Genomic DNA, 14,274 nt, shown 5'->3' with positions numbered 1-14,274 from the left:
CTTGTAGGCGAGTACTACAAGTAGTGTAATTTATGTCCAATATTATATATTTTCACAAAACATTTCCTTTTTGGAGCCCCTGTCTAAACAATGCGGCTGTTGTCAATATCAACAGCGTGGGCCTGTGCGTTGCCATGACATTGCACGTGAATCTCGCTTAGTAGTCATGCCATGGCTCTGCTCCCATGCATTTCACACGTTGTATTTGGGTAAACCATTTCAGAGAATGATTTTTAGTTTTGTGCTTTGGATGGAATCTTAACTTTGCAATATAACTTGTAGTCTTAACTTTAAGATGCGCATTTCCATAAAAAAAATTCTTATCTTTAACTAGCTACAATTAAGGTTCGAAAAGTTTTCAACTGCAGTTTAATTGACAGTGTTTTAGTGGTAGTGTTTTCGGGTACACTCGTTGAGTCGTGCAAACAAACGCAACAATGCACCTGACTTGGCCACTTGATGACACGTGATCATGAGCGTGCAACGTGTGCTTTCACGGTGGAGATGAGCGACATTGAAGACGCCATTTTGTCAGAACTTCACAGGACATTCAGGAAAGGTACGTGAATATGAATTTGTAATATTGTTCATATCGTTCGACATTATAGCATCTGAATATAAAATGTTTTTGATGCTGGTAAAATGGCTCGCAAATATTGCAATTATCGTTACAATAGTTCAGCTGCGTATGCATGCTTTGAATGTTTTTTTACTTTGTTTCAGGTTACCACAGCTACACGTCTATTCGGGAATAAGGTCGATGAACAACTGGTCATGGAACGAACAGGCCACAGAAGCTCGGCAGCAAGGCTGTGCAAGAGAACTTCTAACGGTCTTCAGAAGGAGATATCGGACATGCTGCAACCACCAGCACCGGACACGAGGCCACGGGTACATCTTCCCCACCATCAAAGAAGATCGCAATCGAGACAGCACATAATCAAGATGCCGCTAACGCCGGAAACGTCATTAATATCAGTTTGTAACAGGTCCAGAATAAATGGCTAAAATGATTCTTGTTATTTTTAGAAGTATAACGGGCGGTGGGGTAGCCTAGTGGTTAAAGCGTTGGCTCGTCACGCCGACCCGGGTTCGATTCCCCACATGGGCACAATGTGTTAAGCCCATTTCTGGTGTCCCCCGCCGTGATATTGCTGGAATATTGCTCAAAGCGGCGTAAAACTAAACTCACTCACTCACTTAGAAGTATAACAAAACTGTAGGTGTATGAAAAAACGGTAGGTGTATCGGCTCATACACCTACAGTTAGAACAAAGGTATCCAATGGCAACGAACCACAAGTGAGGTGCAAGTAATAGTTATTTCCATACTTTCCGAGGTGTGTCGGCCCATACGCCTACAGTTTTGCTCGTGAGGCCCTCCTCGGCTTCGCCCTGTAGGCGTATGGGCCGACACACCTCGGAAAGAATGCAAAAAACTATTACTAACAAATGCTGAGCTTCCTTTTCTATATTTACCAGGGCTCATTTTCAGTCATGTTCACGCATCTAATAAGAATGAGTCGTGTATGGTCGTGATAGCTATCGGAGTTCACATACATGACTAGTTTTGTGGACAACAGCTAATGTTTATTCTTAATCCCTGGAACACGGAAGTCTGGTGGTGATGACACTTGTTCCTAGAATAGCATTCTTTGCCTGATACACCATTTCGCTAACTTCACCAAGATTGGTGGTGGTAAGGGCCCATTACATGGGCACAGTAAGTATACACATGTACAATAATCAAGCATCATGTCTCGTATTAAAATGTAACTGCAACATTCTACTCCGATTAAAACCAAAGCAAATGTGAAATTGAAATTTGGTGACAATTTAGGAGGAACAACGAAAGCCGCAGTATACCACGACTACGCCACCAATAAAGTTGTCACGCAGATCTCAAATAATGATTGTTGTGCTTTCTCTGCACTTGAATATGCGATCCTAATATCATCAATGCCACAAAGTATGGTCACCATATTTAGTAAGAAATGCACCTTCACACCAGCAAGAAGATCATTATCTGAGAAGGCGCTTAAATATATGAACTATATGTTATCAAAAGCTAGAAGTTTTAATTTATGTATCTCCTGCCAATTGAAATACTAGTAATTTGCAATTGATGTTATTTGAAGTATTTTTAAAAATGTTCAAGTAATGTTTTTAAGAAAACTACTTCGTGTAAAGAAAAGTACTCCTCATTATGTTGTATGCTGAGACTGGAAGAAAACCACTTTATACTGATATTCATACACAAATGGTATGTCTTTAGACCAAACTGACTTCAGGCAAATCACCAAAACTAATATATTGTACCATATCTTGGTTATGCCTCTAATCTAGTCCAGTAGAAATTGTATGAAACACGGACATTTAGTATAACAAGCAAATTTTATGACTTAATGAACCCCAAAAGGGTCCTTGTTGACCATGGAAAACACAACCAAAATCAACCTTGGGGAAATTGTCATGTTGGGGCCAAATCCTGAAAAAAGATGAGAAAATCGTTAAATATTTGTTTAGCAAAACAAACGTCAGTTTTTTTGCCAATTGCTTATAACTACATATTTGAAACTCATCCATAATTTACATTGTACATGATGTAAATTTTAGAAAACATCAAACACATGAGCAAAAACATTTAATTTTGTGCTTACCCATAGTGTAACAAGGCTAGTTAACATTCCACCGAGTAATAACTCTGTCTCATCATCAGAAGGGGCGGTGGGGTAGCCTAGTGGTTAAAGCGTTCGCTCGTCACGCCGAAAACACGGCTTCGATTCCCCACATATGTATAATGTGTGAAGCCCATGCCTGGTGTCCCCCACCGTGATGTTGATGGAATATTGCTGAAGGCGGCGTAAAATTCACTCACTCACTCATCAGAATCCAGACTGACTGTTGGAGGAGGATTCAAACCGTTCCCAGAACATTTACAGTGGATGCTGCACAACATTCGTCTCTTCACACAACTGCACGAGTTGCAGGATACCTCCTCTTGTTTACTGCAGGAACACCGGACTTCACGCAGGAGGTCATCAGGAGCAGCTGGTTTGTCTGTCATCGTTGGCACAACAACACCATCGACCGATTTGAATCCAAACCTATCCCTATCCAATACAGTCTGTAGGTGTGTCCATGTAGCTACTTGGCTGTGGACCCTCAAACTGTGAAAGTAGCATGCTCGGCTAGTTGGAGGCATCTTCACCAATAGGACACATTTTGACGAGATGATATTGACGTACCGCACTTCATCAAGAGGTATGAGGTGGACACATATGTCTCTTCAACTGCAGCAATACTTTCTTTAGGTGCGGCGGTGTTTCCGAACACCATTACCTCTCCTTGAAGTTGCTCCGACTGCTGTACAAGTTTGAAGTGTTTGACTTTGCCCATGCCAAAGAATGCTGATGTTGGATCGCAACCTGACATAGCATGGTTGAATGGAAGACATTGGCACATACTGGGACCTAATGATTGTCGCCCTCTCGTGACAGAATATGCGAGTGTTTTTGTCTTCATGAAAATATCCTGATGTATAGCAGTACAGTAGTGGAGGAGTAGTCCAGAACATCTGCGTCATCTGAACACACACAAGTAGGATGATCTAGTGCTGTTGTCAGTGCTTGCTTAACAATCACAACATCTGCATCGCTTTCATCACCAGCATGATGTACGCTGATATTGAAATCATTCAGATGTTCTGCCATCAGGTAGATAAGCGCCTGCTTGTTGTGTCTGTTTGATAGGAAGATGGAACTAGGGTTGTGTGTTCGACTTCGACATCAGCAACTGAAGATCTTTGGAGATGACGACGTTTCTGTTCAGGTTCTTTTGTGGTTATAACTTCATAGCTATCAAAAACCACATGAACTGAAGGACTGTTCCTTGCTCTTGCTGAAACATATTTGACAGAATGATGAGCATATATCTTGAAGCAATTCCACCTTTGGCCAATGCATTTGTTGCAAAAAGGCACATCCATCGATGACAAGTGCAGTATCCATGCCAGGATCAGAGGCTATGATATTGGGATGAAGTTTTGAAATGTTCCTAGCTAGCTGAGACTTCTGCCATCTCCGCATGGTACCATCGTCATGGAATAGTACTGGACACAGTGCAGCCAGCTCATATGAAAACACTGTTGGTTTTGGAGGTCCTGTCAAACACGCAAGTGATAAGAAACGTTGGTAGACTTCTGATGAGGATTTATAGATATCATCATGACCAATTTCCAAGGCTTTTCTCATCACAGCAAATGTCACAGTTTGGTCACATTTTTTCAGGACAACATCACCGAACTCCTGACTGGACATTTTCTCCAGTTTTTTTGCTCCAATCTCCAGTGCTGTGTCTACATTCACAGACTTGTCAGCAAACAGCCCCGTGGCAATATTTCGAAGCTGGTGAGAATCTTTGGAGTGAAAGGGGTTGTGACTTCTCAGATAGTCCTCAAAAGTGTGCATGTCTTGTAGGTCTTGTAGGTCTTGTTTGATGTGGCCTGTATTGACTTCCTTGTGCTGCTCTGACCAGGATCCATTTTGAGTGTTGGTCACGATTCGTAAAGCTTCAGTGTACTGTGTCACAATGTGGGCAGACAACAGCCATTTTGTGCGAGCTGATTCCTGATGTGTAACATTGATGAGTCCTCCTTGAGTCTTGCCAGCTCTCATCAAACATTGTTCAATCACCATGTCACTCCACGTCCCGGTCCAAAACAAGTTCTCATTTCTTCTTATTGTGAAGATACCATTTTCCATCTGTACCTGCAAACAAGGACACCGTTTTTGACAATCCCGCAGATAGAGCCGACAGTACTTGGTGTAGCTGTTGTGCCCTGCTGCTGCGAAAAAAGGCAATATTTGTGAGGAAGTTTTGAGATGGAGCTTCCAGTTCCCAGTCCGTTCTGCTCTGGTGAAATTGCGCACTACTGTGACAAATTTCATGAACTGAATCATTAGTTTGCCAGTTCTTGACAATTGAAGATGCACTTTCTTTGATCTACAAACTGAATACAGTGTTGAATATCTGGATCATCGACATCTTCATATGTCTTCTCATTTTCCAGAACACTAACATGCAAATTTTGAAGTTCTTGAAGTCTTATATTGTTGAAAAACTCACTCCATATTTCATTTGTTATTCCTTGATTGTTAATTTTACTTGATGACTCTTCTGGACTGATAATGATCATGTGAAGAGCAGCATCTGTCAAAAGGCATGCTCTCAGAGCTTTTGTGTAAACCTTCCCTTCCATCATCTTCGGAATACACTTGTTGGCATATACAGTTGCCCACACATCTTCAAGACCACTGTCCTTCATACACTTACATCCAGCTCCTAGAAAAGACAACAGTTGGTGAAATCCACAGGCGTAAAGACAGACGCTTGAATTCTTTAGTATTGTCAACATTTATTTTATACGCCTTTGTAAAGAGAGGTTGGAATCAAATTCATATCGCGTACATGGGAAAGCACAACAGAGGCTTTTTCTTTCTGCGAAAATTGCGATCATTTGATGTAGACACAACTATCTTAAAATGATTCTGCCAAACATTCATCAATAGTAATTTAACTTTCCTCTTACACAGAAAAACAAGCTTGACAAAATCGTAAACATATCCAGCAAAATGTGCGGCCTCAATTCCGAACCTCTACCTTTTCAGTATGAGTCAAAAGTTAAAAAGAAGGCTCTGGCCATTAAATCAGATCCATCACACTTTTTAAATGAACGTTATGAATTTTCTGCCTTCTGGCCGCCGTTCAAAATCATGTATTACAAAACTAATAGAACTTCAAATTCATTTGTCCCATACAGCATAAAACCTCTAAATCTTCCTCTAAAATTGTAATAGTGAAATCAATGATGTGGCACGAGTGATTATTATATTATGTACATTGATTAGGATTCATCATTATATTGTGATTAGCTTGATATTGTGTGTATATATACTTTAAATTATTTGTTGTTATATGCTCTTTGAATGCAAGACAATTTTCCTTGCGGTACAATACAGTTTATCTTATCTTACCTTGAAGCATAAAACTATCTACCCTTCGCAGTGCCTTATGTTTTTAACAATTGTCAAAGCTTATTTTCCCATGAAAAACTTTCTTAAAACCCACAGTACTCACCTTGTATGTCATATTTCACCGCTTCTAAACTTCTGTTGTCACAACAATGTCAAATATTTTGGCTGTTACTATGAAGGGAGATAATATTAGTCATACAACTAATGTTATATGTAAGCAACCACAGCACAACATTAAGGTACAATTTCAAGCGGTCATAACTTTTTCTGCCCAAGATTGATTTTGTTTTGTTTTTTCTCAGCATCACAGGAACCTATAAATCACGTTAAGATACACATTTGCTTGTTGTACTAAATGTCTAGGGCAACTTAATTTCATGTCGATTTCTACTGGGCTACTCTTATAGAAACCAGGAAAATAATAAGTGGATCTCATGTATACACGATATACTAGTTCAAATTGGAAATAATGACATATGGATTCAACAGTTTTGTGATAATGTAGAGTGGATAAAGCATAAGGTAAAGAATATTCTCATGTTTATACAGAAGTGGCACTCTGACGTATCATCTGAGGGCCGATTTTACAAATCTATGAAACTTAACACTTGTATTGAATTCTACTTTCAACATTTACCTGATAAACATAAATCTGCTTTAACATTGATTATATTATCATATAATCGATGACCGATTGAGCCCGGTAGATGGTACAAAATTGATATTTTTGATAGAAAATTTACCCTATGTGTTTCAAATGACATTGGAGATGAATACCACTACTTGTTTAACTTGTTTAATTATTTCAACGATCTGGGAAAGACACTACTACCAACAATGTACATCAAGAGACCATCTGTATTTGAATTGATATATTCGTTACAAAGTAAAAATGTCTCAGATTTGATTAAATTGTCAACCTTTTTTCGCTCTATATTATGCAATGTTCAATAGACTTTATGCCGCCATTACTAACCTTATGTATTGACCCCTGTAAGCCCTCACCATGCTATGTATGTAGTCTTGAGAGAAATACAGTTCAAGTCAACCACGACTACGCCACCAATATGGTTGTCACGCAGATCTCAAATAAATTTCTGTGCTTTTGCAGCACGTGAATATGCGATCCCTGGCTTCAACAACAATCCAAATGCCTGGACTGCGCCGAATCTCCGACCAGACAGTGCGCAATTGGCTTTGGGAAGCCAGATATTTTGCCAGAAGAGCAGTTCAACGTCACGTCGTTCCCTTCATCATCGTCAACGGTTGATCTTTGGAGCATGACAATGTTAGACCTCACTTTGCGCGTGTTTGACAGGACCAGCAAAACAATGTTCAGGTGTTACCTTGGGCTTCTCGATCACCTGATTTGTCCCCCATTGGACACCAATGGGATACTCTTTATCGACGCTTGCGCCAGCATACTCCGCCACCTCAGACACTGCAAGAACTGCATGCATCACTTCGGCAAGAGTATCAAAATATTCTTCAAGACAGCAGTCGGCATCTCCTTTCTTCTATGGGCCACCGCTGCCAAGCTGTTATCGATGCTCATGGTGGTCACACCAGATACTGACATTTTACTCTGACCAAGTGGCTTTAATAGCCCTCTGGATGGTAGTCTGGACACTCATGTTTTGGAAATTTGTAAGGTGATGATTTTACTGTAATGGAGCAATGATGTCATGTTTGAATCAATTATATGCACTCAGTAAGTAAACTCCAAAACATCATGTATAGTTTCTCTTTTTAAGAGTATATAATAATCAAGCATTTTTACAGGCAACTCAAAAGAAAGGGTGATGGTGAACATGAGTAACGGTCTCTCATGGATGCCCGTGAAAGGTTCTGGAAACGCTTGTGGTCTGTACCCTTCGACTGCAACCTTGAAGCACCATGCATGAGAAAATAACTGGGTCGTTTGTCTGTTGCATCTCACCAGGTTGCCGGGGGCGGTGGGGTAGCCTAGTGGTTAAGGCGTTCGCTCGTCACGCCGAGGACCCGGGTTCGATTCCCCACATGGGTACAATGTGTTAAGCCCATTTCTGGTGTCCCCCGCCGTGATATTGCTGGAATATTGCTAAAAGCGGCGTAAAACCAAACTCACTCACTCACTCACCAGGTTGCCTGAAAAGTGTTATCAAATCTCTAATACAGTTCCAGGGCCTGTTGCCATTCGAAACCGGTATTGGAAACTGTTCCCCTGTGTCTAAATACCATTACTTTACTGTTTGAATTCTCCCGTGGACACAGGTGAGCGAGAAAGGGTTCCATGTGCTGAATTGACTACATAAAAGCATACGACACTGTCCATCATGAATGGATTCTGAAGTCTCTGCAGTGTATTGACCTCCCTGAGCGACTACTTGATTTACGTCCTTGATTGGAATTCTTAAAGTTGAGGAAATGAAGAATGGGGACAATTTTTATAATGGATGTACAACTTCTTTATTCTGTATATGTACCCATGTGGAAACTCTCCACTGGCTTCCAATCAACTTACTTAATCCTGTATACCATCTGTGTTATCAACCTCTTCTATTGTACAAACAACTTATTTTCGCCTCATCCCTCATCTATTGTATAAGCATCGCATGTATATAATCACCCATATTACTTCTTATGTACCACTTGCTTGACAACGACATTATAATCTATGTCGAAACGTCGCCTATATGGAATAAAGAAGTTGTATATCCATAAAAATTGTCCTCATTCTTTTCCCCATTCTTTTTTATTTACACAAGTAAATGAGTTGCTGGTCGACTCTAGTTGAGATGTACTCGCGAGGACAGGTACAGACTTCGGAATCTATTCCAATCAGAAGGGGAATATTTCAGGGTGACTCCTTTAGTCATTTGCATTTTTGTTTGTCTTTAAATCCTTTGTATTGAGGTTTCTGCTCAATAGAGAGGAGGGTTACCATCCTGGACCTCCTCAACACAGATCCCTAACGGCGGTGGTGTTGGTTTGATTAATGTGATGGCTCTTCATGATTTTATTGTGTGCTTTTGCACATATTTATTTATCAGATGATCCTCTGGCGATGCATGTCAACACTCATGATGAAAGCAAGGTATTCCACAGCTATTTGAAGCGTGCCAAGGTTGATGAAAAGAATTTGAAATTTCTGGTTGATTTTGTTGATGGTCATGAGCTGCTGGACAGTACAGCGATGGAAGTAAACTAGGTGAAGCTAATCACCAAGTTTGTCCAGAGTCGGCCATTTCCGGAGAAGCTTTCCGAGAAACCATTGCATCGTGTGTACATGCAGTGTGTGGAATAGAACAGTAATTCAACCGACTCCTTCGCCTGGATGAAGTCAGCTGGTCTTAAATTTGAAACTGAGGGCTTTTGTTTGTTGCCCAGGACCAGTCACTTCCCACTCGCAATGGCCTAAATGTGATTCTTAAAGGAAGTATTGACATAATATGTCGACTTTGCAATGAATTTACAACACTTTGTGAGTGGATACCCTTCCTTGCAAAAACAGCATATATTGAAAGACATGACGGCATGGCTCGTTGCTTCTACTATTGTCTTCGCCATGCCTGTGGCTTGGACTCTCAGGTCTAGGGCTTCATGGAAAATGGTGCTTCTAAACGTCTTTGGAATAGGCTCCATATACAGCCTTAGAAGAATTCCAGCCAACAAACCTGATCTTGTCCTTCTTGACAAAGCCAATGAATTTATTTATATCATTGAATTTTCTGTCCTTTTGACAGCAATGTGATTGGCAAGATTCAGAAAAAGCATGCTAAAAATGCGGACCTCGCCTTTGAAATGTATCGCTTGCATCCCAAGTACACTGTCGCCAGACTCCCCATTGTTCACGGTGCCCTTGGTTTGGTACCTCCTGATCTGCCAAGGGTTCTACACAAGGAACACAGCCCTTCTGACACTCTGGGTAATGCAGAAAGCTGCAGTGTTGAGGAGCCTTCTTTTTCTCCGGACAGTCCCTGATAGGTTCGACAAGGCAGCGCATCCTGGGAGAAGTCCCATTCGCTGTCTGGGCTGCATGTACAGGGGTCAAAGACCCTGAGTGGATGATGAGCCTCATCAGCCTGACTGTGCCAAGATCACCTTAAACCTCTCTGCTGCATACTATTTTTAATCTGTAAAAGATACTAATAATGATCAATTATAAACCGCCTGTTTCCACACACTTGCGCATGCTCAAAGCGCTAACACATTATTTCCCCGGCTAACCCTAGCTTCCTGCTGGGCGCCAGACGCTTAAAGTCACGCTCCCACAAAGACACCACACCCACCCACCTTTTTCTACAAATAGATCCGTGGATGGTTTCACAGTTGCCTGTGCCTCTATTATTGGATCCAGAACTATATTCACAGCAGGACGATTCTATCTTTTTAACAGTCCAAATATAAACAACATGTAATATTTTCTGAGTCACTCACCTTCGTGTTGAGTAAACATCCTCTTTTAATCGATAAATATATACTCATGCCGATAATGGTTAAGTTATGAATAATCAAATCTCTTATTTCAGGCTGCATAAGATATTTAACGGTTGCAAGTAAACTAGGATTATTAAAGCTAATTTCTTTTGTTAACTAATTTCACTGGGTAAAGTCCACTTCAGTGTCGGGTAGATCAGCTAGCAATCAAAGTATAAGCCCAGGTATTTTAAAGATTGGCTAATTTTGAATTAGGTGTCCCACTTTCAAACCCTTTGTTTTCCACATATGCATTCTCGTCACTGGCACTTACAACTTGCCCTTGGACACTTGGAGACACAGGACCAGAAATTATAAGGGTTAGTTTTATGCCTTTGTAATGTATAAATCACTTCATGTAAATATATCTATATCAGATTAATGTTATGTTTAAACATGTCACATATACTTTGTGTGTGTGCATGTTGAGTGTATGTATATAAGAAATACCATATCTGATGGTATGTGTGGTTTTGGTTATCTTGCAGTATTTTTATTGTTTATTACTGAATTGATAATAGTTTAGATGAAATATTTAGATGTGTAAATAGATAAGTACTCATGGTATGTTTTATATCACGAACAGGTTCATACAAGATTATCTTGAGTACGGACAACAACACCCCCGTAGGAATCACAGGGTACATATGTTTATATATTTAGGAGATAAACATACTGTGTTTGGAAATTAGATGAATGTTAGACCGAATTGATAGTCTCTAAATTTCATTTGAAGCCGAACGCGTAGCGTTAGGTTTCAAATGATTAATTTAGAGACTATTCGGTCTAACATTCATCTAATTTCCAAACACAGTATGTTTATCTCCATTCTACCATAACCGATTTAACATCGAACTTCCTCGTCCTGCGGAAGACACGCGGCGTAATCCGGCATGGGGCGAGAGGCGAATTGAACTCGTCTGTGAAGGGAGTGGTAGGTGCCGTTCGTATTTTGTTAACATTGCAACATAAAAATATTCTGTCCAAAGAAAACAAACTACTGTTTATTCAATGCAATAATGTAACGCTATAATGGAATCGTCTGACCTACTTATTTTCTTGAAAGTAGACAGTTACGCAACAGTTTGAAATGGCGGACGAGCCAGTGTTTACATTTTGCGAAAGGTTGAAATTCGAAGTGACAGTGGAAAATACTTAACTGACTGTCGAACCTGAACCCTGCAGAATCGAAAAATACATCCATTTCTGATCAAACTATGTCCTGTAACTCATCAAAGAGTCGAAAGACTGTTGATTTTTATGACCGGCGAGTGTCGATCGTGATTTCAGGTACCTGCCTTCACCCCGGCATGCGACAAAAGAGTGACAGTGCTGCTTTGTGTACATGCGACTAACTTGGGATTCCTTGGAACATTCTTCTCATCATTTGGGACTGGATTTAGGCCAAGCTTTTCAAAGTGTACGAACATAGCAGTGACAGCCTTGCGGGGAAGGTGGCAGAGAGCGGAATTCTCGTGGTTCAATTTTTGACATTTTGAACGATGCAACAGGACATGATGGAGTATGAGTGGCCTAAATTTTGTGTCTCGCCTGACCGTTATCTTGCGAATTTATGATTCTAAACGGAAACAAATATACCATTTACCAGGTAGGTAAATGTTTACGAACGTTTTGCCGCACAAATAGGGATAGATAGGGATGTATTTTTTATTTTTACAAGGTTTTCTGATTTATACGTTAGATATTGTTTGTTTATGTTTGGGGCTGTGTATTGTAATTGAGTTGGAATATTTTTATAATAGAAGGTAATAATTATGATAGTGAGGTTCCCTAATAATTGTGGAGAAGAAATCGTATAATTGTATTTTTCGAGTTTTAATAAATGTTTCATCAGCATTTCCATCACGTCGATCTGTTGTGTTGATATTAGTCATGTTGGTGGCCAAGCTGAAGTAGTGCGGCAGTGTTGTATATGTGCGCAGTAAAGCGCCGTGAAATCAGACGCATTTTCAATCCAAATTGATACCTTCTGATTTTATTGATTGACCAATCAAATTCGAGCATTTCACGTATCCATGGTAGAATTAACGTTGGCGATAGTATAATTAATTGAATATAACATCAGCATGCCATGCCATATCCGTATTGCAATAACTTCAACAACCGCAATATCCCTTAAATAAAGCCTGTGACTTATGATTATGTAAAATTGTTGCTTTTATATGTCAGATTGTGAATGAACTGTATTCTTATTATCTCATTCCCTTATTACAGGGTGTCAGTTTGTCATCAGTTTGTCACCAGCAAATGAAAATTCTCACACCCTAGCCTGTGTTTTCGTGACTACTTCCACAAGACACTTTGATGGCTATTACATCACCATGAAAATTATATATTTTCTGAAAAATTTTAATAGCGAAAGTTTAGAGCGATACCCGCCTCAAATATATCTTCTCGCGTGTTGTAACGACACAGCTTAAATAATGATCATGTGACGTACAATTTTAATGTACTCACTGATATGAATAGACTTTATGAATGAATTGGTGTGATTACAGCCGCCGACACAACACCTCGCCAAGCAAAATTCTTAAAGAAATGGGAGAGAATATTGTAAACGTAAAGGAAGCCTCGCCATTATTTCAGTGTGAACAAAATATGATAAATAGTCCTGCATTCTTTAGAGGTTTTGGCCAGGAATGCCGTTACCCGTCGCCTTTATCTACATCCTTGGGAGATGCAGGGGTCTTGATGAAATGGGAGTGCGAGTATAATTGAAACTTAAAGGAACCACGACCATTATTTCAGCATAAACAGTACTTATTTGAAGGTTCTGCATTATTTTGGTCTTGAAGGTCGTTACACGTCGGCTTTTTCTACATTTTAGGGGAAACAGGAGACCCGTGCATCAAAAGAATCCTCATAAGTAGAAAAATCAATGGCGTTAGTCTTGTTCCACTCCGCCTACATAGATAGGTTTGTTGGTATCAAATAGGGTACACGAGTAATCTTTTACCATGTAACAAACCGACACGTCCTTATATAACTTAGTCACTGTACACTGCAGCATTAAACCCACCCCAATCAATCATTTACTTTCACTTTGGGCATAAATTCCCAATTCACTCAGATAACAGCATAGGAAAACACTCTCCGCCTTTGACAGAAAGTTGAAGAGGAAACAAACGTCATTATGTTCCTGTACAAAATCAATACACAAATATAAACAAAACAAGCACTATCTTTAAAAGTACAAAAACAAAACATAAAAATAAACAAAACAAGTACCAATTAAACCATCCCGTAGTTCATCCCCGACCTCTGCTGGCAAATTTCCGAATTAAAATATCATACAATTCTATGTATGCAACCCTAATGCTTTTAGTCAAATTTAACCGAAACTTGGTCCCGTGTTACACGCGCGTGTGTCTCGTTGCACAGCCTATGCACACCCGTGTGACACCGGACTCAAATGCGTTGCACACCCGTGTGACACGGGACTCAAACGCGTTGCACACCCGTGTGACACGGGACTCAAACGCGTTGCACACCCGTGTGACACGGGACTCAAACGCGTTGCACACCCGTGTGACACGGGACTCAAATGCGTTGCACACCCGTGTCACATGCGTGTTACACACGTTCCCAACGCGTTCAATGGGAATGAACTTTTAGGCAGTAGTGTATACTGTGAAAATATTGTATTCGGTGGCAGGTGACGTCAGCATTTCTTTAGCCAATCACAACACTTAAGGCGTTATATATTATATAGCGACTATAGATTATATATAACGGCGACACAATGCTGTCTGACATGCAGT

At 40.2% G+C, this 14,274-nt stretch overlaps 1 long non-coding RNA gene across 1 annotated transcript; it reads left to right on the top strand.

Annotated features, from left to right (window-relative positions):
* The first annotated feature begins 438 nt into the window (after positions 1-438).
* Positions 439-1,013, top strand: LOC124288608. Its single transcript, XR_006901490.1, has 2 exons — positions 439-559; positions 724-1,013. It is a non-coding gene; the product is annotated as an uncharacterized LOC124288608 (long non-coding RNA).
* Positions 1,014-14,274: the final 13,261 nt, after the last annotated feature.

The sequence above is a fragment of the Haliotis rubra genome, unplaced genomic scaffold (assembly GCF_003918875.1).
Source record: "Haliotis rubra isolate DU_JTF1 unplaced genomic scaffold, ASM391887v1 Scf1111, whole genome shotgun sequence".
Classification (NCBI taxonomy): domain Eukaryota; kingdom Metazoa; phylum Mollusca; class Gastropoda; order Lepetellida; family Haliotidae; genus Haliotis; species Haliotis rubra.
This window is presented reverse-complemented; position numbering and strand designations above follow the sequence as displayed.